The sequence below is a fragment of the Numida meleagris genome, chromosome 11 (assembly GCF_002078875.1).
Source record: "Numida meleagris isolate 19003 breed g44 Domestic line chromosome 11, NumMel1.0, whole genome shotgun sequence".
In the NCBI taxonomy this organism is placed as follows: Eukaryota; Metazoa; Chordata; class Aves; order Galliformes; family Numididae; genus Numida; species Numida meleagris.
The window spans coordinates 10,030,055-10,054,822 of NC_034419.1; the positions used below are offsets into that span (position 1 = coordinate 10,030,055).

Here is a 24,768-nt window from a genome sequence, read left to right on the forward strand (position 1 = left end):
TCCTTTTTTGATGGATGCAGATCTTCAGAAAGGAAACATCAAGCCAGCATTTGGTCAACAGCCAACATGAAGACTCCTTGACAAGCTTAGGAGGTGCAACTTCTTGCAGTTATGGATTTCATGAAAGCTTTAGATTTTTAAAAAAGGGGGAAGAACATCTCTCTACAAAGACAGATTAGTCCCAACTTGAAGTGGAGGGGATTTTAACTAGTTCTTTTCTATTTCTTCTTCAGGTTAGAAAAATTGTAATAAATTCACTTCTTCTCAATGGTAGCCTATCTAGTTCTTTTCCATCTTCATGGTCAGACAAAAAGGTTTCAGGCCTCAATTGCTCACTTTTATAGCAGAGTATGAATTATATTATTAAGAAAAATATTCAGAAAATAGAAATATTTGGCAACTCTGTTAAGCTTTAATTAAAATTAATATTATACCCTACTGGAGCCGGAAAGCTGAAGCATCACATGTAACTGAATATATTTAACCAATTAACTAAGTCAAACAAGGCTGTCTAAACTTAATCACAGATCTCTCCATTCCCCTATTACGTCAAGTGCTGCTAATGCTGTTATACTTTTGACAAGTGGCCCCTGGTCACTGAGGAAATCAATAATGTATTTGAGCTAGAGAAGAGAGGAGGAAGGAACTGAGCACATTTGCATTTCTGTAGTGCCTTTAGTTGATGATCTTCAAGTGTTATGTGAACTTCCAATCTGTTAAACTTCCAGCAGTGTGGGGAACCAGGTATTTGAATTCCTCAACTTTACAGATGACCCAACAGGATGTAAGGAATAAGTTCTAGAACAGGGCTTCAGGTACAGGCCACCAGGCCCTCCTATGCAAGAACGTTGGCTTATGGCAGACGTCTTTTTGCCTGTGCTCCCCTTTAGTCACACCTCTCCTAGTTCCCACTTTACTGGTGACTCCCATGGGACACAGAGCTCCATTTCCTTCCACAGAGTTGTGTTTTCCAATGTGAGGTGCTGAAGTCTGTCTCCAAAGCTGCTTGGACCAAACTTTGTCTGCTTTGGACTCATCTACATGATCATCCGGTTATTGTCTTATGGATTCATAGTCCTCTTGTACTTGTGACCCTCTCCTGAACGCTTTCCAACTTCTGTGTTGTGTAGGATGTTTTGTAGTCCACTCAGACTGACATGAAGATGCAGTACAACTTGGTTGTATTGGCCTCTCTTGGAAGAGAATTAAGCCTTCCAAAATTTTGGGACTAGTGAAGTTTTAAGCACTCTGAAACAATTAACATTTACTTTTAATTTGAGAGTGTTTTTCAATAACAGTTAATCTCTTTGCTGGTTGCCTACTATTGATATTCATCCTGAATTTTCTGATTATTAGAACAGAAGTGTAGGGATATATTTATAATATCCCTTGTACAATAAATAGAATAAATATTTATACAGTGACAACACTTGACTGTTTATCCTGAAATTTGAAAGACCTTTCCAAACACTAAAGCAATAAATCAGGTGTGCAGAGCAAACATTTTAGACCCAATGTGAAGGAGGAAATTGAGACCATGAGAAATCCATGCATGATTTGCCTGATATGACATATTGGATCTGAGGCTGAACTGAGCAAAGAGCTTGTGGGATTTTTTCCTTCAGTCTTAGACACTGTTCCTGTAAATTTAAAAAAAAATTTTACTCTTCTTCATCATGGGAGAAATACGTCTACAAAATGGTTTTCCAATAATGGGCCATTTGTGTTTCATCACACTCTGATTAACAGATCTTTGCATCCCCAGAGAGGAATGGACCGGTGACAGTGATGCTACATCACCTCTTCTGAATGCAGGAGCTCAGTTTCACTTTTGGCAGCTCTAGGATGAACCAGTGGAGTTTCCTTGACTCCAGTGGGGATCAATTCCATTTGGAGCCTGTAGCGACTGATGTCCAGGAGAGCCCGAGCCACGTGGCAACAGGAAGGTAAAGAGTGACAACTGCGCTTAAAGTGAACAGATGATACTTAGAGAAATTAAAGGCAAAGATGACTCATCTCCCAGAAAGCAGTGCAGTCAAAGGAAGAAAGTTACTATAATGGTAGATAAAACTGTTATACATGAAAGGAAACTTTTGACTACACTGATGCTGTGAAGTTGTGTTTAGGGGCTTGAAGGTATGGAAAGGGGGTGGAAACTGCTAATAAGAAAAGAAAGATGAGGGGATTTCTTTTACTGAAAAGGAAAGAGGCCCCAAGTGGAGGTGGAAAGAATGGTGAAGGCAAACGCTCCGTGAGTTCTCAAATTTTCGGGGTAGGGAGTTGGAGCAACTTTGTCACAGTGCTGAAAATCCCAGAGTCCCTTGGGCAACACCTTTTGTGCTCTGCCTCTGCAGGGAGATGGGTTTATGAGATAATGATGTTATTTCAGCACAAACTCTTTCATTCTTGCAGTGAATTAAAAGAGGAAAAAGAAAAAGGGGGAGGGGACAGGCTGTGGGGGAGAAACCAATGTTATTTACTCCTCTGCAGCTGACATTAAAGGCTCCTTTAAGGGCCAGTGGGTTATTAACTTCCTGTCGCCTGCCACAATGATATGCTGTGACATATTGTCACCGCATTCCAGCGAAGCCTTAAACATTAATTGGGAAGTAAGATGAGTGAAGCGGCTTTAATGAGATACCTTGTTGTAACTTCTAACTTTACACATTATTTACAGTGATTCTGCTAATGGTTCCATCCATCAGAGAGAGGGAGAGGGATTGGGGAGGCGAGCAGGGGAAGCAGGGGGTGAAAAGAAAAAGATAGGTATCGGAAGTGGAATGAGAAAGGCAGAGAGCAAAGTGGGAGGTGTGGAACAGGGGGAGAGAAGCACCATCCCTGGGGTGTTTATCCCCCAGCTTTACATTCCTTCTGTCATTTTTCATCTACAGCCATTTTTGCAGCAAGAAGACAGGGAGGGAGGTTATTCCTGAGCATAATCCCACCAATCAGCCCTCAGTGTTGTTATCTAAACTCATTACTAATGCCAAAGCAACCTGTCACAGCCCCTTGACTGCCCCAGGTTTCATCCCATGACATGGATATGCCAGGTGAGCCCGAACCAGTGGGACATGCCACCTCCCCCTCACAGCAGAAAGGAGACACAAGGGGTGTGCAAACCAAATACACTGTCTGCCTGCCTACAGGTGGCAGGTAGAACTACCAAGCAGTAGAGATTGTGGCAGGTACAGATTTAGAAGGGAAGATGAGGGTAGGCTGCACTCTACCTGCAGATTCTGCTTGGTGTGATATCCAAATTTGCAGTTAGTTGGTAGAACAGGAGCTCCATGGCAGCACAACCCATCCCATCAGCTCTGCCCACCTCTGTAAAGCCAGCATGGCAGTGAGACCAATAGGGCAACAGTGATTGCTGACATCTGTGCTCTAAATTATAGCCCTAAGCCTACAGCAGGAAGGATGCTGGACTGGCAGCCCCAGAGCTGCAGTCTTCTGGGAAGGGCTGTGAGGTCAGGTTAGATCCTATTACGGTGATGTTTGCCCTCCACTCAGCACCAGGGTCAAAGCTGAGCATATGAACCCAGTTTCTGTGCTCCCTTTATCCCTTAAAAGAGTCAGCTGGGCTTGTGAGTTGGATGGAGCCATGTAGACAGGAGGAGGATTTGTCCCTGTTTGAATTAGGAGCAGAATGAAAAATCCTGGAGCAAGAAAAGATCACGATTATAATAATATGGCCTGGCAGGAAAGTGCCCAGAGCACCAGGCATGTCATTCCTAGCTGGAAGGCATTTGCCCTGGATTACAGACTACATGGCTTCAGGATGCTCCGTGTGCTGGCAGGTTTATGCTCCCTGTTCTGTTTTCCATTAAATCATTTCCATCCTTGTTAACAGCAAAGCCCCACAGAAGCACATGCAATCTCAGCTAATGGATTCCAGTTTTATTTCTAGATTTAAAATATACTCCTTTTTGCAACACGGGGCTGAAATGGAGCAGGCAGAGACAATTAATTGCAAGTATGGGTGTATAAAAAGCACCTGGGGATAGATCAGCTGGGGGAAGCACACAGTGCTCAACTGCACATGCGTGTGCTGACAGCCCTCTTTCCTATGAAAATTTGAAATTCTGAACTCCACTCCCCGCTACCTGTCAGGGTTGGCGTGCCTTTAATTATAATGTCTGCATGCTTCTTTAGGCACCATTTAATTCTCTCTGACAGCCACCCATTTAAAAAGAAAGGCAAACACTCAGAACTTAGTGGCAGATCGGAGCCAGGCGAGGGATGTGCTAATTGCCAGATGTTGTTCATTTGACTCTGATCCATTACCAAAATTAAAGAAGAAAGAAATGGAAGTAGGAAAAAGAAAAAAAAAAAATCCCACTCCGCCTCCCTGCATAGCTGTCTGCAGGTCGGAGTCACTGCTGTTAGCTAACTTCCCCCAGCAGAGCACGTCGGGGTGTTTCTGCATTATCAGCCTCACAGGCCAAGTCACTTTATGCGATGGACTGTGGAGCATCTCTCCTGGGGTCCAGTGTTCAGTAGCTTCCAGGCTAGCAAGGAAATATTTCCCCACAGTGCAGCCATCTGTAGCCTCTCTCTGACATTTCCAGTAGCTAATCTGCTTTATCAGAGATGAAAAATTTCCATAGCTGGTGGCTCAGGAGAACAGAAGTCAGAAACTCAGCTGAGATTTAAAGTAACTCTTGTCTTGGATGGTTGCTAACACCCAGTGCTGGCATCTCTTGTGCTACTTACTTGGGGAAAGAGGATTGCTTTGTGCCAAGGGAGAGGAAACAAGGTCAAGAATGAAGATCAGAAAGGTTGTGGATGCCCCTCCCTGTAGTTGTTCAAGGCGAGGTTGGATGGCGCCCTGGGCAACCTGATCTGGTGTCTGATTTAGTAGTTGGCAACCCTGCACGTAGCAAGGGGGTTGGAACTGGGTGATCTTTGGGGTTCCTTCCAACCCAAGCTATTCTAAGATTCTAAGGCTGCTCCTGAGGCCCATCTGATATGGATTTGGGCATAGTCTAGTAGGTTCCCCAATACATTTTGCCTCTGTTAATCCCAAGGGGAGTTCAATTTATTCACCAGTGATTTCTAGCAAGGCGCTCAGGTCCTAGAAATAGGCAGCTAAAGCCAGTTAAGACATAGGGGTCCATCAGAGATGTCTTCACAGACCTGACAGGACATGGGAGCTAAGTGAAACCTTACCCTCCTGGAGTATCTCTCTCCTCTCAGGTGAGGTGTGGTTGCTGGAGGACAGGTAGTCGGGAAACAGTAAGATCATTGTGATCATCAGTTTTTTACAGTAAGGGCAGGAAGGCACTGGCACACCAGAGGTGCCCTGAGAGGTGGTGGATTCCCTGTCCCTGAAGACAGCCAAGGTCAGGCTGGATGGGCTCTGAGCACCTGATGGAGCTGAAGGTATCTCTGTTCATTGCAGGGAGTTGGACCAGATGGTCTTCAAGGGTCCCTTCCAACTCAAATGATTCTGTGATTCTGTGATCATCATTCCTGCATAGCAGCTCCTGGAGAAATCACAAGTGGTGGGATGCTCTCCCCTGCTGATGAGCTGGAGGGTGGCTGTTAGCAAGAGCAATTGCTGTGCAAGTCTGGGTTCCCACAGTACTAGGAATACATGGATATTTTTGCATTTGGGGCTAGAATATTTGTTATCTCTTTCAGTCCACATCAGCCTCTTTGGAATCTCTTTGCACAGCTGGGGCAGAGGGAAGCTCAGGGAGCTGGGTCAAGCACAGGCACCCAGCACTATCTTGTGGCTCCTGTCTGCAGGCCAGGTTTGACCCAGGAATAAACCAGGAAAGGTCCCTGCAGGATAGAATGTGGCCTAATGCAGGAAAGAGTGCATGACTTTATTTTGAGCCACCTTCCTTGCCTCCAAGGCAAAGTTTTCCTGATACATTTGAAGAATTACATATGTGCCTAAAATATGCAATTAAGCTCATGGCTCACATATATATATTCATTGAGCCCAAAAGAGACCAGAGCATCTATATGTATTGAAGATTTCTTTCTTTCTTTTTCTTTCTTTTTTTTTTTTTTTTTGAATTACTCATTCCTTTATAAGTAAAAAGTAGGACAGATGAGCTGTGAAGGAGGTAACAAGGCAAAATTAGTTTTCTGTCATTTGTGGCTGCTCTAATCCACATGAAAAAGGTTCTGAACAGCAGTGTTTGGGTCCTCCTCCCTCAGTGGGGTAAATGCTGAGAATTCATTAAACAGGCAACCTGGCTGTGCCTAAATCCTTCATCTGTCACAGGGATTTGTTTTAGAAAGCTCTACTCTTGCATGAGATATATTTGGATTTGGAACACAAAGAGTATCTTCATTTAATAGCTCTCCATTCTTATCAAGTTGGCCTTCCTTGGGGCTGTACTTTTAGTTCTCTGGGAGTTTATTCTCATAACAGGCTCATCTATCCCTTTGTCAGATATTCTTTTAAAATGGCCCCTGTGTAATAAATTGGCTTAGTTCGGGAAAATTCCTTCCCTTAACTGGTCCGTATGGACAAGCAAAACCCACTATTAACTGCATAGCAATAATGTTTTACAAGGACATTTCTGGCTTTCTACCCACTAAACATACAGTTTAATTTTGACAATATTTTTAAACAGGCTGTAGGGTGTCTTGTCCACACTTTGCTGAAGAGGTCAGCTACCTTGTATATGGCTCCATTTGCAGCCCTCTCATATATTTGATCTCCAAATGTGATGCATGAACAATCTGGAGGAGGAGGTCTCCACAGTGGGCAATACCTTGATGACAAGAAATCATGCTGCCAGGCTGCACTGCCTACATGGAGTAGACCGCCATGGCACCACTCTGCTTTGTACCCAATAAACACTGCCTGGAGAGGCAGTGCTTATACATGAGACAGGTGATAGATTGTAGCTTGCCTGGTGCAGAATTGCCTCCAGTAGGCTTGCTTCTTTTGCATCAATGCATCAGTGACAGGTCTCTCCACCATCTTGCTCTGCAGATGTGATACCACTTGTTTCCTTTTTCACCAAAAGTCCAGGGTTATCTTAAGGGTTTTGAGATGTGCATCACTTGGCAAGCAGGCTGCAGTAGTCAGCCAAAATGTTCCCTACATGAGCTGTAGATGAAATGCAGGGTGAGCAGAGGGGAGAGGGGGAACTATATTATCTTTTCTCCCTAATAAGGAGTGATACAGGCAGAGAATACAGTATATAGTTCACTTAACTAATTTTCTAACCAGCAGTCACTGCAATGTTCTCTCTAGGATTAGAGAAGACAAGGGAAGAAGCAGAATAATAAATCCAGACTGGCTTTTTGCAAGCTGCAATCATATCATTATAGGAAAGAGTTTAAGGACATCCACTGTGGGGAGAAAAAAATTAAGAACAGAGGCCATTTCAGCTCACCCTTGGCAGCACAATTAATTAAAATTAAATTCAAGGAAAAATAAGTTTAATATGCCATCTGAATAAAATCTCCTATCTAAACAGTGTTCTCGGGCTATCTGCACCAGTTAGGTGATTTGGATGGGAAGACGCCTCATCTTGGGTTGTAATGGGTCCACTTCCCACCTGCCACTGCTGCCCGGCACGTCAGCCCACTTCTGCAGCCAGCCCTCTTCTCTTATCCCAGTAGGTGGGCTCTGAGGAAACGTAACAGGAGGTGAAGAGCAGTGGTGGGAAGGAGGCTGGCACAGCTGCACCCAACATGGCTCTTGGGACAGCTGCTAGATTTAGCCAGTTCTGCCTCTTGCTGCCCACAAAGGGGCACGAGCATCCCCCTTCCAATGTGGGTCTGTGGTCACCAGGCGCCACCCAACTCTTGGGAAACTGTGGATCACTGTTCAAAAGAAAGGAGTTTTAATTCCTTTCTGTACTTCTCATTCCAACAAGGCTCCCAAAGGATAGAGGAGAGCCCAAATGAACCAGCCTGCAACGCATCCTTATTAAATTAGAAGGCACTTACTGCCCAAGCCACAGCCCTAAGGGCAGAGAATTACACGAGTTTTCCATCTCTCCCATCTCGTTATAATCGATGGACAAAAAATAAAATGCCAATAGGGGAAGAAGGTTAGGTCCCTTGAGGCAAGTCCCCATCCTGCAGCACTGTGTTGCCATTTGTTGCTTAGAGCAGCTCCAGCTTTTATCTCTGTCCCAGTCCCTGGCAGACGAGCGGTGTCAACTCTTTGAGAATAAACCCGAGTGAATAAACCTCTATCTCCCACAAATCAGCATTACTCTCCTGTCCACATCAGGTCCAGTTTCCCCTTGCTTCAGTATTCAGGCAGCTGAGAGAGCTTTGCTGCTGCTGCTCACAATAGGCAGGATTGCTGTTTTTAATCACCAGAACAGAGCTGTGCCACTTGCATATCTCCCACCACCAGTTTACTGTGTAATTGCATAATTATTTAGCGATGTCAAAAGTGCATCTAGATTGCAGGAGACGAAGCTGTGAGTGTCTTTGAAGAGATGCTTAGGAAGGGCTTGCTATGATACAGATACACCTGCAGGCATGGAGAAGAGGAGATGGGGAAGCTTTTCTTTCAGACAGGGTCTCCAGAGGCTCTTTATAGCCAAGAAAATGCAGTGGCATTATTAAAAATGATAATTATGTCATGCAAAATGAAATGGCAGGTGGCAAGCAGAATTTGGGGTGGAACAGGAGACATGTGGATTGTTTTACTGCAGCTTATGGATATTACAACAAAGCCTGCAGGGAATGATCCCAGAATTAGTTGGCATCTTCTCACTGACTTTGAGGGAAGCTTGATCAGGCCTCTTAAAGTCAGGAAGATGCTGAATTCACCCCACTGGGGCTGAACCCGATTTACAGTAATGTGCAGGAGATCAGCTTGAGATCTGCTGCCTGAGAGTGCCCAGACACGTCTGTCTGTATGGTCCTTCTGGACATGTTCCTGTGTCTGTATTTGAGGTGAGCAGAAATAACTCTCGATTTTCAGGTTTGCATGATGGCTGATGGCACATCCTTCCAAAAGGAACTGGGAAGAATAAAGAAAGACACTGAGGCCTTGGAATGTGCCCAGAGAAGGGCAATGGAGCTGTGAAGAGTCTGGGATACAAATCTTGTGGAGAGCGGCTGAGAGAACTGGAATGATTCAGTCTGGAGAAGAGGAGGTTCAGGGGAGACCTTATCCCTTCTACAGTGCTCTGAAAGGAGACTATGGCAAGGTAGGAGTTGGGCTGTTCTCCTGGGTAACAGTGATAGGATGGGAGGCGATGGCCTCAGGTTGCGCCAGAGGAGGTTCAGGTTGGATGTTAGGAAAAAATTATTCTCAGAAGGAGTAGTGATGCACTGGCACAGGCTGCCCAGGGAGTGGTGGAGTCACCATCCCTGCAGGTGCTCAAGAACCGAGGAGATGTGGCACTGAGGGACGTGGTCAGTGGGCATGGTGGGCGTGGGTTGGGATTGGACTGGATGATTCTGGAAGTCTTTTCCAACCTTAATGATTCTATGACTCTATGATCCCCAGTGCTTTCCAGCTCCCCTCAGGCACTCTGGGCTTGGTGTTGTTCCTGAGGTGAGACAGACTGCAAGGCAGGGCAGTGGTGCTGTGAGCCAGAGCGGCTCAACTGCTTTTAAAGCCACTTAATAAAGCTAAGCAGAAAATCTAAAATGAGCTAAAGGAAACTAATGTGAATCTCAATTTTTAAAATTCATAACATTTATCAGTGTCTGCATGAGGCAGCGCAACAGAAGTAAACATCGACTCCCATTGACTCTGCTGGCTCTGCTGACAGCAGAATCAGTCCCTTTCCCTGTCGCTGCGCTGCTGTCTCCGGGCATGTTAGATGGATGTCTGTGCTACCTCAGCCAGGAGCTATTCTCTTGTAAGGGGCAAAGATCCTCAGCAGTCTGAACGAGCAGGACAGAGGCACGTCCCGGTGCTCTGGGAGGGAGCATTTGCTGGAGCTCTTTTACATGCTGTTCATCTCTGACATTCCCTGCTAGCTGCTCGAGTCCTGAACCTGCCAGAAGGGGAGGGATAATCACCTCTGCGCTGAGTCCTTCCTCCAAAGCAAAACGTTTCTAAAATCGGCAGCGCTAAGGTGCCAATTCTGTTTGAGACGTGTTTTGAAACACTGCTGAGGGTCAGAGAAATGATGCTGGAAATGACACCTTGTTATTGCACAAGTTTGGTTTGCAGGCAGATTTCCCTCTGAGTCGTATCTGGTGGGGTGTCTGACGAACGTGTAGCAGCCCTAAGTGGTCAGCATGCAAGGGCCTGCCAGGAGCTCACACTGGTGGGATGCCTTGTTGCTTGGCCCTGGACACCCAGCTGGGGTTCTTAGGCATCTGATCCCATGGGAAGGCCGACAGAGGATGAGGATGTGCTGGGAGATGGCCCAGCACGGGGATGGAGGAACTGGCAAGAGGATCCCCCTTCCAACCTGCTGGCTTATTCCCAGGGGTGTGAAAAACAATGAGCTCTCAGTCTTGGGGAAAGACCCCTGTGGTTTGCCTCCAATCATCCCCTAAAAATACTCAGCTGAATATTTGTTTTCTGAGCCCTTTTCCTCTGTAACATCCATCAGACTGCTGTCTTTTCATTCCTTCCTTCCCTTACAAAGTCTTCACTCCAATTCGCTCCTCCAGATGAGACCAAAAGCTGCTAGCATTTATCACTGTCACCACAGTATCCCTTTCTTCTGTGTGCTGACACTTCACCCACCGATCCCAATTACTGTCTGTCTTTCCTTCCATTCATACAAATCCCCCATGTAACTTTGGATCATCAATTTCCAGCAAATGGGCTGTTTGCAAGTGCCGTCCCTGCCTCACCCCTGGCTGAATGGTTGCCTCTGACACACAGCACCCCGACTGCTCCCAGGGCAGATGAATGAAACTTTGTCAGAGAGCAGTGAATGAAGAAGAAAGAGCTCGTTTCCCTTCCCAGATTCCTCCTGAATTCACAGGAGCTGAGCAAATAGTATCAGAAAGGGTATTGCATGAGTCCCAGATCCAGCACAAATTAAGCGCTGTTGGTAAGTGTGGACCGCTCATAGTGTAGCCCAAGTTGCCAAAGGAAATGTGAACCCTGAGAAGGGATGCATGGCACACATCGATGTGACTGGGCTTATCAGCCTATCCATGGGCTGAAGAGAGGCTCCAGTGCAATCATCAAATCATAGAATCACAGACCACTAAGATCACGAAGTCCAACCATCAACCCATCACCACCATGCCCACTAACCACATCCCTCACATCCTTCCTGTGCATAAAGTCACATTCTTTTTTTACCACTTGGAGGCCCAGGGTGGTCCTTCCCCCCACCAGCTCTGCACCCCCAGCCTATGGGATTGATGAAAAGTGGGGATGCAGAAATTTGGCTGGGATCCCCTCATTACAACCCTGATGGTAGGCACATTAGGATGCTACTAATAATCCTTCAGCTTCTTAGCATATGATAACTGCCTCCTAAAATATTAATCAAATCATAACATGTGATCCTAAAAATAGGCTTCCCAATTCCACTCCGCTCTCTCCTTAAGGTTCCTTGGGTGGTTTAAAGTTGTTGTGCTTTAACCTTTTCTGGCATTTCACTGATTGTAGCAACTACTTTTCCAGAGAACTGCAAAACCTGATGCCCTTTGCCAGCGTGTACACGCATACACACACACACACACACACACACACACACACACACGTATACCTACACACAGCACTTTTTGCTTTCTCATTGTTTTGGTGCAAGGATCTCTTCACCAGTATGCAGATACATTAATCCACCCAAGGAGATCAGAGGAATTTATTCTAAAGTACAGTGCTGCATAATCCCAGCATCCTTTTAGCTCTTCCCACTGCCTTGCCTTCTCTGGTGCCCTCCAGGACAAGACAGAAGACAGATGCACATGGGCAGATTTTGGGGAAGCTGCTCAGCACCCACTCCCCTCGCAGGTCTGTGAGCGCCCTGACTTCATTCCCTCCTTCTGCTGCTGCAATGCTAATGGATGAAGTTCTATAAATATTTGATTGACCTGTCACTGCCATGCTGCTCTCATTTATCACTTGCTCAAGTCGGATCTGAATTACTTTGGAATATTTTGCGCTGTCTTTACAGTGTTCAATTCTTTCCCTGTCTCCCCTACCAGCCCCAGCCCAGGAGTGAGCAGCTCCCAAAAACGCTGAGGAAATGGAGCTGAAAGCCTGGGGCAATGGGGCAGGGAAGGTGAATCTAAAGAGATGCAGAAATGAACCAGACAGGGAAGGGAAATGTACGGAGAACCCACCCTAGCCTGTGTGTGAGGGAGTGCATACCACAGTGTATGAGATCAACAGCCCCTTTCTGCAATTTCCATAGTGCTGAGTCCCAGAAGAGGGTTACAGATTTACAAGGAATTCAGGTAATTTGCTCGTCATGTTACCCATAGGAAGTGAGTAATTGTCCCGTGCTCACTACTCTAATCAGAGCCTGGGTATTTTAGTAGCGCGGGCTCTGGAATATATTAGGAGATACAGTCCATACAATCAAATTCTATTGTGTTCATTTTCACTCCTGTCTTCTCTAGATTTTTACATTCAGGATGAAATCAGCAAATTTTAGAGCTTGCCGAGATTGAAATGACAGTGTTTAGCGATGCAGCCCTGAGCATGTGGAGCCCAGTGCTGCTTTGCTCCCAGTAACGAGTCCCCCCGGGGGGCTCCCAGCCCTCACTGCATGGGGCTGCCCAAAGCCCTTTGCCCTGCGGTAAGTCAGCTAACCCTGGTCCGATCCCCACTGCAAACCACATCCAGTTAACCTCCTTGGGCACTTGCACAGCCAGTCCAGCCCCATCATCTTCCCCATGGATGCCACATGGCCTTTCACTGTACAGCTATCCTGCATAACCTCAGGCTGAACCAGCTCTTGTGGTGTCATTGGCATCCAAATCCCATGGGCTGGACTGCCTCTGTGCAGATAAATCCTTTTCTCAGCCCTCAAAAAACAAAAGCCTGACACATCGAGCAACTTCTATCATTCGAACGACCCCTTTCATTAGCTCTCCCCTTCTGCCTCCTCCCTTCCTCGTGTCAGCAATATGCCGATCCATCCTACTTATACCAGCTCTTACCTATACTCCAATTACTTTTTCATCTCCCCCACCGGCTGTTTTCAATACTATTATCTGCTGCACTTGCTGGATCTGGCTTTCAAGTGTTTGACTGATGCCTGATTCCTGTAACCAGAACATGTCTGTTGATTGGACTGTCAATGGATTTCTTGGCAGAAAGGGCATTGGGCCTTGCAAATGTGAAACTGTATTTCAATCTCATTTAGAAGGAAAGAGAAAGGAGAAAGAAAAATATCCTAAAGCCACGTTTTTCCTTGCTCTCTTTGAGGAAGTGCTTTAAGTAAACAAGTGTTTTTACCTTTTTTAATAAGGTCATCCGTGACATCACTTTCTTATCAGAAAAGGAACGTTTTGTCTCATGTATTTCCAATGCTGGAATGCCCGTCTTGACTTTACAGCAAAAGGCTTCTACTGATTCATCTCTGGGGAGGAAAACGAAGCAGGAGGGAGATGCACATCCATCCCCGTCTCCTGGCTGCCTGCAGTGACACCTTGCTGTAACTGGAGTGCGCCAAGCCACCTCCTGGCCAGCTCTCTGCAGGCCTGCTCGCAGCCAGAGCCTCTCTGCAAGAATGCACCTTTGACTTTCCTAAATAACAATGCAATTACCTTCAAAAGCTGGCAGCCAAAGTACGTGCTGAGAAATGGCTACCATTAAGAAGAAATTATCCGCTCTCAGGGAACGGCCGATTTGTTAACTGAAGGAGGAGAAAGAGCGCAGCTCCAGACTACGTAGGCGTTGAGGTTGAGAATGAGGTGGGAGAGCGGCTGTTTTCAGCCAGCCTGGGCACAGGGCTGGAGAAAGCCCATGGGATTTGAAGGATGAGCCCTGGATGAACTGGATCAAGTGAGTTTTGCTGCTGTCCTGTACAGGTGCAGATCAACAGGTACACACTGGGCAATCCTCCTCCATGCATGGGGCAGGTGCCCCAGGGTCATGTCCCACATGACTCTTCAGGAGTTGGACTCAATGACCCTTATAGGTCCCTTCTAACTTTAGATGTTTTTTATGATTCTATGGTTCTACATGAAGGCATTTCATGAGGAACCACCAAACCAGTTCCATCACTGGGACCTGCACTCAAACACATTCAACCTTGTCACTTGCCTGTGATTAAAAGAAGGGGCCAGAATTACTCTTATCACCTGATCTTGCAAAAGCCCCTAAGGTCTGGGACTGGGTTTTTACTTGAGCAAAACCAAGCAAAAGCAGGGGGAGGCAGTTTTTGAAACAGGAAGGACTGAGGCATAAATAGATTATCTGAGGTTAGCTTCCATCAGTCTGTACCTTTAGGGCTGGACAGGTGAGTTCTCACACACTAAATACATTTTCCTACTCAATTCTCAAGGGCTTTTCAATGCAGAAAGACAAGAGAACTGTGATATATGCAGAAAGATTTAGATTCTCTTTAACATCAGAGGCGATCTTTGATATTGCACCAAGCTACAGAGAGCTCCATTCCTATCTGAATGCAACCCCCAGAAGCCCACCAGGGAGTTATCTGGGAACACAGTTGAAATCACTGGTGCTGACTTGACTATGTCTGAAAATATTAGTGTGTTCAAACTCGGAGGCTTGCTTGAGACATTTCTGGAAGACAAAAACAACTCTCAGTGACTTGGAAACAGATCTGGTGGGCTTGCAGTGCTAAATAAATAGCAGCAGAACTGGGAAACTTTGAAGATGACAAGATTTTCTAGGTCACGTTGTCTGTTTTCCCCCTTGGCCAATACAGGGTGTTTTGTAGAGTGTAGCCTTGAGACCTCCTTCCAAACCAGCCTTAAATGTTACAAGCAATGCATTTTGACAACTGCTTAGCTGATATGCGCAGGCATTGTCTTTGTAGGTGCTGAAGCTGTTAGTGCATAGCTGTTAATCTAAGCAAGTACATTTTGAATATTTATTACCTTTTAAAGAGGAATGAGCTTGGGAAAAAAGAGTCTGGAAGTGGATTGGGCAGAAAGCCCTATGTGAAAAGGGACAGACAACCCCTTTCTTCCCCCTGAACAGCCCTGACCCCACACTGCTGCTGTCCTTCTTCTCCCATGTTCTCTTGGTTATGGTGAGGCAGCCCAGATGTATGATGTGGCACTGAGTTACATGGGTTAATGGGCATGCCGGTGATCAGTTGACAGTTGGACTTCATGATCTTATGGTCTTCTCCAACATTAATGATTCTACAGTTCTATGATTCTGTGTGGAAGAAGGCATGGACATAGTGCTCCATCAATGCTTCCTGGGGAAAAAAACTGGAAAAGCACTGGAAAAATGGGCCAAACTGGGCTTTGCTGCCTAAAAGCCAGAGCAGAACCAGGCCTGCTGTGGGAGATGGGGGAAGGAATGTGTTGAAAATGGGGGTCAGAATATGGTGGTGGAATCTGTGAACTATCATGGTCTTTTGTCCTTGTGGAGAGAATAAAGCTTGATTCTTACCTCTCTCCAGATTCTTCCAGCAGAGACACTGTACAATCACAGGCAGCTGCAGTGAGGAAAAGGTAAATGCAATAGAAAACACAGACTTGGAGGAGCATCTATTGTCTCATCTACATTAAGTGGTGGTCTTGAAAGATGAGCCAGCATGGAGAGAGCTCAGAAAGCGCAAAGTGAGCACATCTACCAGTGGATGGTCTGCTCCTGCAGAGGCACACCAGTCAGGTGAGATGCTCTTTCAGCTCAAAACCATATTCTGGGCTCCTGCATTTTACAGAAGTTTATATCCAAAGTCAGAACCGTGTTTCTTGTGGTCCCATCCAAAAAGCTCCAGGTGCAGACAAATCCAGGGGAGCATCAGCTCCTTCTGCAGCAGGGACTATTGGTACCACCTCACTGCAGTGCTGATGTCCACCATGCCATGTGCCCACCACATGGTGCCGGAGAGAAGCATGATTAAGGGAAGGCTGGCTGAAAGTAGAGAGAATGTATAGCGCAGAAGCCTGGAAAGCAGCAGCATCAGCAGGCCAAGAGGAGGTTATTCCCATGATACATCTCAGTTCCCCCCTCCTCATCATGTCAGCAGCCTCTTTAACTTCACACAGAGGTTGTGAGGATTCATTAGTTAATGTTTGTAAAGCACTATATAGATGGAGAGAGCTATGTAAGTGCTAAGTATTATTATTATTACAGAGAGTCGCTGTTAAGGCAATGGATATGCTCTTAAGTGTCATTTCATATTTAATTAACGTGCAATAATTGTCTTCCTAAACCTGGAGGTAAATCTTTATTCTTGACACTTCCTTTAAAGAGACATTGCAGCAGAGCTGCTGCTAATGGGCCTCCTCTCTGGCATAAGAGGAGCAGGATAAGCTGGGAGCTGGAAGGAGAGGAAAGGGAGGTCAACGAGGGACTTTATTCTTCTTCACCATACCGTACATACACATGCCATGGATCCATGGTGAGCTTGGGTTTTGATCACCCAGCTGCCCCAAGGGATGCTGACCTGGTGAGGGGTCTGCAGCCTTCCCCTTGGACCTTCCCTGTGCCAGGCATCGACTGAGCACTGCCTGTGGCTTCTAAGTAACTGAACCCAGTTGCAGCTGTGCACCTTGCCTCTGTGAGTAGAATAAAAGAACTAAAAAAGGAGGATGGAGAAGCATGAAATCACAGTACTGGGAATTTCCCTGCTATTTTTCAGGAACATCTTTGCCAAGAAGTGGTATTCTCAGAGCTAGGTTACGTATCTTTCACTGACAGAGAGAAGCAAAGAGAAATCAGCTGTGGGGCCATCTGCTTCTCGAGCAAATGGGAAGGGGAAGCCACCTCTCCCACCTCCCCACAATGTTTGCATTTCCGAGAGAGACCAGAGAAGTAAAAAAAGAAGCAGTCCATCATTAACTCAGAAATAACCCGCCTACAGGAGCTGCAGAAGGATGCTGGGCCCTCTGTGCCTGTCTTTTTTTTACCCGAATGTGTAATTTCTCCCTGGTTTGTTGACAAATCAGTGCCCTCTATGGGCCTTTGGCTGGCATCTCTCTGAGGAGCCCAAAGGGTGAATTTGGGAGGATCAGGGTGCTCTGAGGGAGCTGTGGTAATGCCAGTCCCCTTGTCTTCACCATCCCTTAAAGAGGCAGCCCCCCTACCCGCATCTCTCCCACACACTTGTGTGCCCTTCCTGCCCCTCTCTGATCACTGAGATGCTCCTCATCAGTGCTAAGTGCTCTGAAGGTCACAGGTGACACAGCTTCCGACACCCCCGAGGATCAGGCTTTGGCCTTGCTGCCGCCCCCCTGCTCCCCCCGGGACCCTCGAAGTGACAGAACCTGGCAGCTCACTCCTCGCCTCCCCCTCCTGCCTCCCCCTTCCTTCTCTCACTCTCATTTATTTCAATTTGCTATGCTTTCTTTCCTGGCTCTCGGCATTAACTGGGGAGGGGGAGAGGAGGGTGGAGGGATGGTTTCATGGTGGAGAGGCGGGGGAAGCCTTGTATAATGGTGGGTGAGGGTCTGCAGGTCAGATTGGAGGTTACAGGGAAATCAGTCAACTTTTTAGGCTGATTTTGGGTGTAACCTCCCATGATTCAGAACATAATGGAGGTCAGTGATTTGGCAAAGTGCTGTCAGGACCTCAGGATGCCCTCATAGCAACTTGGGCTGCTCTAGCTGACTATTTCAGTGCCAATTCATGGGAGCCAGGGCAGTGTGTGCTCAGGTAGAGGTGGCAGTGGGGCATGGGCTGCATTGGTGGATGTATGGCGTTTCTGTGAAATTCATCCTCAGTGCAGACAGTGTGTTTCTGTGATTTGTGGCTAAAGGGGAAGTGCCTCTGCTACAGCACTGCTCAGCCTCTCTGCTCCTTTTGCCCTTATCCTTGAGGCCTCAAAAGGCTTCATTTACCAGGAATGCCCTCCACTCACTGCAACCATCTGAGCAAACTCGGGATCTGCACTTATCACCTCCTGCTTCCCTCCCTTTGACTGTTCTGTCACACATTGCCACACAGCAGCTTTTGTTCCAGGCACTAAGGCACTGCACACAATCCAGGTGACTTCCAGAGCGATCCAGCTCTCCAGTCTTTCTCAAACCCAAATCAAGGTACAAGCTCTACCCTTTAAAGCTGCTATTCCCACACACAGCTCAGGGTGTCTGTAGCATTCCCTTCCCTGGACCAGACTGTTGTGCCATGTTACTGCCATGTCACCCCGAAGCCAATTTCAATGACTTCTTGTCCTGTATGTGTTCTCTGCAGATCCTTGGGGAGAAGGTTTCCAGGGTCTGTTCTCTTTTATTTCCTACAAATCCCTCTACAATGGCTGTAAGACATTCCCAGTCTAGCCAACTCCTTGTGGGTTTTGTTTGTTCTCTGTACTTATTCAAGTTGAAGTCTAGAGAGGAGAAGCAGTGCAGATGCACTTGAAGGGCAGAGCTAAAAAGAGGACACTTCATGTTAGCATATAAAATCAGAATGTGAAACCATTAAAAAACATGGCAAACAGGTGACAAAAAATGTATATACTTACTGCCAACACGAGCTCCTATCTGACATGCTGAATTATAGCATGCATTTTTAATCCATCTTTGGAGCAGAGATTCTACCAACCTCTCTCTCTAGAAATACATCACATGCATTTTGGATATTGCTGCTAGTTGATATTATCAATACCCTCTTTTCCTCAAGAGCTTTCTTCAACAGCCATCACCCTGCATTGCAGGTTGTCCAATAGAAAATTGGAATGATAATGAAGAATAAGAGAAGAGAGAAAGCAAAAAAGAATACTTCGTACTCACATCACAACAAATCTTAAGAGAAGGGGATGGGAGATAATGTCACTGCCAGTTCAAAAGGTGGATACAAAAATATAAAGAAGGTGCCTGTATTTCAACACATTGTCCAGAAAGTGCACTAGCATCTGAAAGTACAAAAATACTCAGAACAATCTAGCATTTTCAGGACGTAAGTGTGTTTCTACCTGTTAAAGGGAAAGGCAAGAGAGAGAATCCAGTTGCTATGGAAATCAGGCCATCTCCATGGGAATTCAGAAAGTAGAGTATCCTCTTGGCCAGTAAATCAGACACTGAGCAGCCATTTCTGGACCATGGCACTGAGCAAATCCAAGCTGCTCACAGGACAGTTTGTTTCCCCAGGACTGCTGCCCTATCTCAGTATCAATGAAACTGGGGAAAAAAAGGGGTTACTGGTGAAATTAAGAATTTGTTTTGTGGAATATAGAGGAGGATCAGGGGAGAACTGATAGCAGCCTTTCAGTATCTAAAGGGGGGGGAGGTTATAAGAAAGAAGGGGACAGGCTCTTCAGCAGGGTCTGTTGTGATAGGACAAGGGGAAATGGTTTAATTTCCCCCAAACTGAAAGAGGGGAGATTTAGACTGGATATAAGGAAGAAGGTTTTTTACAATAAGGGCAGTGAGGCACTGGCACAGGCTGCCCAGAGAGGTGGTGGTGCCCCATCCCTGGAGACAGCCAAGGTCAGGCTGGACGGGCTCTGAGCACCTGATGGAGCTGTGGGTGTCCCTGTTTGCATTGCAGGTGGGTTGGATCAGATGGCTTTTATGGGTCCCTTCCAACTAAAACAATTCCATGATTCTATGATTCTACTGTATGTTCCTTTGGAGGTGTGACTTTGCTTTAGCTACAGTTATTGGGATGCAGATTTATGTGGCTGGAAAAAAATGGAGCTCTCTGTTTTGCATCTTAGCAAATGTTTTTTTGTTCACATTAGTTGCTGTGGAATAACAAAGGATCAGGTAGGTGTGTATGCAGGAAGTAAAAGGCCACATTAAAGAATACAAAAAGGAGGAGCTGAGGTACAAACCCACGCCTTGTTCTGTTCTCCTCTCGTTGTGTTAATGGACAAATATTCATGATGCCACTGTGGGATCCAATTCCCTTGCCATAGGCAGCAGCCTCCAGCTCTGCTGCTCCTGGGTACCAGTGACTGCTTAGAGGTTGGGGCCCCAAAGAGGCCCCCAAGCACAGCTCTTCCAGTCAGTGCCTCATGGCTAGGTTCACTCTGCTGTCACCTGATGGATGAGATTGAGAAGCTTTGAGACTTTTGAGATTTTGACGCTTTGCTGCAAAGCTTTTTTCTGTTTCATCATTGCTTTTAATCACTGGTGGGCACCTGGTCCCTAGAGCCTGGGAGGTTGGGTAGTGCTGGAGTTGAAAGCTTTGGCATGAGCGCCAGTGTGCAGACGATGGAAAGCAGGTGATGGATTTACAGTGCTGAAATCCTTGCTATGACTGCTATGCAAACACCATATATTATAGCTGTAAGTCCTGTATAAGCCAAGAAGATTAAAAAACACCTTGTAGAAAAGAGCTCCGGTCGGATATGCCTTTGTTCACGAGGACAACTATGCAGTGGTACTAATGCACGGATGTCATTTAGCGCTGGGAGAGTTAATGAGGCTTTATTTGAATATATCTCAGCTGCGTGAGTAAGGCTCACAGGCAGAAGTGTCTGTCTGGTGTACGTGTGTTGGAGGACACTGTCTGACATTGATGGAAGGCTGTTTGATAGAGTTTCGTCTTTCAATTCATTTAGATTTTTAGAGCTCAGGTTAAGTTGCCCAACTTAATTTGCAATCATTTAAAGTAGGAGTTAAGTGAAGGTCACAGGCTGCTCTAAATTAGAGGGAAACCACTGTAGCACTTGCATGCTTTGACCTTTTCAGTGTTTTCTGACTCTGCTGACCAGCTGAGCTCTTTATAGCGCTGTTAACCTGTGAGAAATGTGTGAAGTGGTCATTTCCCACAGTAAAGCAGGACATTTTGAAAGGTTAAAGTAGTAGTGAATATTCCTGGCAAGAGCAGGTATGGAATCCCTTGGAACTGATGATTTGTGTGTACATGTATCTTCCTGCTCTGCAGTGTTTGCATTAGAAGGAAAGTGAAGAGGATGCAAAGCTGTAGGCAGTCCACCCGAGCTCTGGCTGCAGGTTATCCCAGAAATCAGCTTGGTGCAGAGGATGCTCTAATACCCCCAGGAATCCATGCTGTTTCGGAGCTCTAAAAAAATAATACTACGAAAATTCCAGAAGTAACACCAAACTCAGGACTCGAGTCTTTGCCAGATCCCATATGCAGAACTTGTGGAAAAAAAAAACAGATTTCATTGTTCCCCCATCCCTGGAGGTGCTGAAGGCCAGGTTGGATGTGGTCCTGGGCAGACTCATCTGGTGGGTGGCAACCAGCCCATGGCAGGGGTTGGAGCTCGATGGCCTTTTCCAACCCAAGCCATTCCACAATTCTGTGATGTAACTGGAGTTAACAGCAATGAGCCCAGAATGTGCAGTAGATGGGATGTGCTATTGCAACACTCAAAGAGTAAAATCCCTATGCAAAAATCTCCGTGCCCCATCTTTTTTATGCTCTTGTTTTCTTCCTTCCTGGTGTTTATGATCCAGCTGCACGTTCTGCAGCTCTCTCTTCTGCCTTTAATGAGGTAAAATGGGAAAGTTGTAAAACCAGGCCGCCATCAGTGTAGTGCTTTGGGGCTGCCGTAACGAGAGGTTTCTGGTCCTCACAGTACAACATCTTGGTGGCAGAGTCTAGTCCCCTTTCTTTGTGCAAAGGGCCAACACAGAGCAGCCCCTTCCCCCCATTTCCTCCTGATCACCGGGGTACAAGGCAGCTGTCAGATGCCCGTTTGGATTTTGTGGATGTCACAGATACCCAGAGGGGAAAGGAGGAGGCAGTTCTCTCATTGCAATGCTCTCTAAATATACAGAAAGGGTCAAAAGTCTCTGCTGTTGCTCTAGGACGCCTGACCGCTGCAGGCTAAGCCACCAACTCTGAGATCTGTGTAAGAGGGCAGAAGGGAATAGCAGATCATTAAACATTCAGTTTGTCCAGTGCATCGGTCAGGGGATGACAGTTTCCACTCTGGAGCTCTCAGAAAATAAAGCAGCCCCTGAGCATCCCTGCAAGGTGGTGCGGGTCACGCCAGCTTCCTCCATTCCCACGCAGCCAGGAAGAGCACAGAAATACCATTTGGCTTTCCAGACCACCTTCCAGCATGGCAGAGAAAGGGCTGGCGTTACACATGCTGATAGCGATAGTACATGATATGCAGTCAGCAGTTTGTTGCAATCAGAGCTTCTGCTGAGCACGTCGAAAGCCTGCCCCTTTCCTGTTAATTGAATGTAAGCCCTTTGGTACTTCTCTCCCTTTGATCTCTCTCGGAATGAGACGTAAGGCTATTAAGGCAGAGGAACCGGGCGAGCACAATGCTCGCAGTAATCTATGTCAGGATGAAGGGATGTTACGCAAGAGACCAGGAATGAGATGGAGTGTGATTTTCCCCCCCCCCCCCCCCCCCTCCCATTTTCTGATATAATCCCAAGAGGTTCTTTGTAATATCCACCGGGTGGCAACTACAAAGCAGTAACGCTGGTGGACACAAGGAGAAAAAAAATCATGCAACAAACATGTAAAAAAGCTCGTTTGCACTGAAATGCTGCATCTCTACAGCAAAACTTGCCTGCTTACAGGGGATATAAATGACTCTTGGTAGCAAATGCATGTTACTGTGTTCAGCATGCAGCATTACTGCAGGATTTAAACACGGCAAAGCACAGGGAATTGCTGATCACATTGAAACCAAAATGAGAATAAATGCATAATAAGAAAAAATAGATTAGAAGATAATTACTTCAATTCATTTTGTACCTGGAGCAATTACTGTTTGGATTAGGGATGACTTGTAGGTGAAATAGTTAGGTCTGCAGTAGAAACTGTAGACACAATGTTAATAGTTAAAATGTCAGTGCTAAGCTTCATTAAAGGAGAAACCCAGCTCCAAACTTGGTTCGGCATTTTCTTCCATGATTACCACAGCGAGCACTTATGTAACACGCTGCATATTTCAAAGCAAGTTATAAAATTAGCTAGGAAGTGCACGTAATGCCTCTTTGCAGAGCTGGAGGTGAGCACGCAGCACCTTTCAGATGGTGCTCGGAATAACGTGATATCCCCTGCTTCAGATGTAGGGATCTAAAATTACGAAGCCGGAGAATCTGATTCTGGGACCTATAAAAATGCCTATTTTTAATCTGAGAGGACATGCCTAGGAGAGGGAGACGCAGAGAGAGGACACTTATTATTTCATCCCTGAAGTTCGTTGGGATTTTTCTGAATGCTGTTCCTAAGAACTTGGAAGGAGAAAAGCTGAAGGAGAAGAAAACCTGAAACATTTCAGCCTGCTTTTATTTTCTGGTTAAAAATTAAAGAAGAAAGGAGTTATGTAGAGCAGCTGAAATAAACACCTAAATCTTAAAACATTGAAAAGGCATTTGTAGGCACTGACCAGAGCTGGAGATACACAGAGTAAAACTGGCAATTGATATGTGCTGCAGATCCCTGTGCCAAGTAAAAACCTGACCTGTATTTCAGCAGCTGCAGGCACCTTTCTGATATCTTCCCAGCAGTGCTGGGAGGTGTTCAGGCCAACAGCAAAGCCATGCATGCTGCAAGTCCCCAGCCTCCCCTTAGGGGACAGAGCTTCCCGATGGCTGCTTTGATTGTCTGTTTTCAAAATACAATCACATGTGGATATTAAAAATAGCATCACGCTGACTCGCTTCCTGTGAGAACTGGTTCCAGTGCTAGGAAACTAAACATAATTTTAAACGTTATCATCCAACTAATCGTGTTGCTATTCCATTTCAGTCCATATAATTTCTCTGGTATGAACCTGGGTCACTTTTGCATATGTCCAATCTATTTTATATATATATATGTTCACTCTATTTGCACACTCGCATGGGAGACATATGCCTCTTCTCATTTGGGCAGGCCATGGTGCTATTAAAATGGAAATGTGCAGACTTTGAGATCCAACTGCAACATATGTTTAAAAATGAAAGATAATTCTTTAGTTGTAACTACCAGAAGAACTCGGAGCTTTTGACTCCACGTATAATTACCACGAGACCTTAACAGCTTAATTCACCAGGTAATTACATGGTTATTTTTTGTTCTATAAAAGGTAAAGAGGTAACATTTAATTTACAGGGTGCTGCATAATCCTGTAATTACTTGGTAATTTCCGTGTCGTCACACAATAAAAGCAGGGGCCTTTCCATGGCCCAGATATGACATGATGGAAACTCAAATTCTATTCAGCTCCGTCAGGAAAACAGAGGGATTTCTTTGCCTCCTTGAGATGAGATGCTGAGAAAGTGAAGGACGTTGCCCTTTAGTGCAGTTTGCAAACAAGAGATTTCCCCCCAGGTCATGCCATCACTCACCTCCAGCTCCTGGAGAACAGCAGCCCATGAGATCAGACCCCAGTGCTTCTTTCTTGCTCCTTGCCATTGCAGCCCATGCGTTAGTGATATTTTCTCCTCCTATGGGAAGGAAAACCTGTGATGTGGTTTTAGTTTCTGGTATTGGCTGATTGTAGTTCGTATTGCCCAACAGTTCGGTTACGCAGATAATTCCTCCAGGTCTCATCATACAGAAGCAGTAGTAACTACAAAAGGATGGCAACTCCTGCCAGAAGCAAACCCATTTACATTCACTTGTATAACTGTGGCAGAGCTGCCCATCACTTGCTGCTCCAATGTCCTGTCCTGGATGCAACCACGTTGCTAAATTTCAGCGAGGACATTTCTGATCACGTTCGTGTGTCCTTGCTGCTGGTGGGTCTCTGTCTTTCTCCTGCTCCACTAGCACGCCAGGGCTCCCTTCACAGAGCTTTTTTTAACTGCAGCTTTAACCATCGCATCTGGTCAAACAGGCCTGTGCAAATATATGTAGGTTGCTCCGTAAGTACTGCCTCCTAT

At 45.9% G+C, this 24,768-nt stretch overlaps 1 long non-coding RNA gene across 5 annotated transcripts in view; it reads left to right on the plus strand.

Moving 5' to 3' along the window:
- The window catches only part of LOC110404853, a 157,468-nt gene that overhangs the window by 68,937 nt on the left and 63,763 nt on the right, over positions 1–24,768 (plus strand). For 4 of the 5 annotated variants that reach the window (XR_002442525.1, XR_002442524.1, XR_002442526.1 and 1 more), the window contains 3 exons: positions 1,766–1,946; positions 8,918–9,146; positions 15,474–15,685. This is a non-coding gene — a long non-coding RNA (uncharacterized LOC110404853). Of the gene's footprint in view, positions 1–1,749; positions 1,947–8,917; positions 9,147–15,473; positions 15,686–24,768 lie in introns of all 5 variants that reach the window. The other variant, XR_002442527.1, reaches the window with a different exon arrangement.